This window comes from Corylus avellana, chromosome ca4, assembly GCF_901000735.1.
Source record: "Corylus avellana chromosome ca4, CavTom2PMs-1.0".
NCBI classification, from domain to species: domain Eukaryota; kingdom Viridiplantae; phylum Streptophyta; class Magnoliopsida; order Fagales; family Betulaceae; genus Corylus; species Corylus avellana.
In genome coordinates this window covers 19,689,268-19,691,893 of record NC_081544.1, presented here as the reverse complement: position 1 = coordinate 19,691,893, position 2,626 = coordinate 19,689,268, and the positions used below count along the sequence as shown (strand labels likewise).

Here is a 2,626-nt window from a genome sequence, read left to right as displayed (position 1 = left end):
CCGAGTGAAGGGCGCACAAACCAAAAAATAAAAAATACCAGGGGCGAAACAAACCAAAACTTAAAAACTAAGTTAAGAAATTTTTTTTTATTTCTTTTTACGAGGGGCATCCGCCCCAAGTCGTCCCCATATAAATTTGCCACTGCTGATCATTCCACTTGTCTTAATGGGTTGTCTCATTTATTATACCCATTCTCAATAGTTTTAAGTACTTCTAGTTATTTTAGGGCTCTTTTTTTCTGGGAAGTTACCTACTTTTTTTTTTTTTTTACTAATTTTAAATATTCAACTCTCATCCTCTTCTTATTGAACTGATCTAATGCAATCTATCAGCTCTTAGATCCGCATCTATTAAAATAGAACTGGAGCAGATGTAACAAGTCACAAGATTTGAAAACATATCTATGACTATAATAATAAAAAGTTTCGGCATGCACATCACAAATAATATTTAGTTTTTGGGAGTAAAGACTAAAATGGTAAAGTGGATAGAATTCTTCAACTAAACCCACGAGAAGTTGTCCCTAGAGGAAATGACATGCAAAACCTCCTTCCTTCTATTTAAGGGGCAATGCCCCTACCTGTTTTCTCAACAGATTCTCCTTACCTTCTAGCCATTGTGTTTTGTTAGTACCTCTAACTAGTTGGCCTTGTAATACAACTACCTGCAAAAATGAGTCTATTTGGGAAGGTCGAGGCTGATGTAGAAATTAAAGCTCCTGCTGAAAAGTTTCACGAGGTTTTCAGCGGCAGGCCGCACCACGTATCCAATGTCTGCCCTGACAAAGTCCAGGGTTGTGCTTTGCATGAAGGAGATTAGGGCAATGAGGGCTCAGTCATCTACTGGGATTATGTCCATGGTAATTTAGGAATTCTATTCTTTCATTTCCTTGGCAATGTATAGCATGCATGATGTTAATTAATATCTTTAAATATTGTTTCTTGTCTTGTGAAATCATAGATGGGCAAGCCAAAGGTGCTAAGGAGAAAATTGAAGCAATAGATGATACAGACAAGTCGGTCACTTTCAAAGTGATTGAAGGGGATCTTCTGCAGGAGTACAAGAGCTTCAAAATCATTGTTCAAGCTACTCCCAAGGGTGAGGGCAGCTTGGTCCACTGGAGCTTGGAATACGAGAAGCTGAAGGAGGATGTCCCAGAACCAAAGACATTGCTTCAGTTTCTAATTGATGTCAGCAAAGACATTGGTGCTCACCTTACCGCATAGACAAAAAGGTTGTACTTCTACAATAAAAGATCGGGAGTGTTACTGTGTGTTTTATTCTGTCATGCAAGTCTGTATATGAATGTTAGTTTTTGTGTGGGCGTATTAATTGACGCCACTTATTGCAGGCACCCATATACTAGATCTTATATATGGGTCAAATGTATCCGTGGCTTTTGTAATATGTGTTTTCTTAAGTATAATTTATATGCATATATATGTTTTTTTAAAATTGTTTGGACTTACTGAAGCAGCTTATATATTGCTGGGATATGCGATTCCTATTAATTACAAGCTATTTAATTATCTAGTTGATGAACCCAATTAAGGGGTTGGCTTAATGGTGGAGGTTTGCGGCTTCTAGGGATATTACCCCTTGAGGTCTCGAGTTCGAAACTTCCTAGGTGCTACCTCCCTCTTAGGACCAGTCACCCGGGCAAAGCCCGGCCATGACTCAATGTCCAAATCGAAGAGGACATAAGCATAAGATAGTGGCAATCCTCTTGTACAAAAAGTTTCTAATTTCTCCCCTTTGAATTCAGATAAAGGATACTCGTGTCCATAAGTCATATATATACACGTATGAGCTAAAACCTTAGGAGAATAGCTTAGAAATGTGACAATTAAGTGCCAATCTAAAAATATAGGAGAATTTTTTTTTTTTTTTTGGGTCCCATGGATCAAAATAAATACAAAGTATTTCCTTATAAACCAAAAAGTTTGTAGAATTAGAAAGAAGTGAGCGGTAGTTTTAATTTCCATACTTTGAAATAGATCTACATGTCATCATGCACGTTGCAATATTCTATGGTAAGCCATTTTCTCAATTTAATACAATACAACCATAAAGTGTCATGCTAATCAACGGTCTAGAACTCATCATCAAGAATCAAGATTAAACTATAAAAGCATAGAGAGAGTTTCTCTAGTTTTATCCACATGCCCTAGCCTACAAGATTTGATACGTGAAAATAACGTTTTTTATAGAGATGGGCAGAAGAAATTATGTCACATCAACTTTGCAGATAAAATTTCAATTACAATTGAAGGGATAGGAATCATTGTTAGAATATGGTATGAGATTTGATATTATAAGAATATATTTAGCGTGTCCCAACTGTTTTTGTTATTTATGTTTAATTATTGACCAACATCCTATTACTAGGTCTTGTTAATTAGTTTATTTGAGACAAAAACAAAAACACAGATATGTTTCATTTTCGTAATCAATATTGTTCTATTCTAATATAGTATGGAGAGGTGTGATATGTCCCGGAGCAAAACTATTAATTGGAAAAGGCGGCAAGTAACCTACCATATCGCACTCGAAAGATCTGGGAGTGGAAGCAGGTTTTGGTATACGTGTAATATATTATAAATTAAGGGACCCTTGGATGGGGAA

General features: G+C 36.2%; 1 pseudogene; it reads left to right on the top strand.

Moving 5' to 3' along the window:
• The first annotated feature begins 296 nt into the window (after window positions 1–296).
• Window positions 297–1,423, top strand: LOC132177326 (MLP-like protein 28; annotated as a pseudogene).
• Window positions 1,424–2,626: the final 1,203 nt, after the last annotated feature.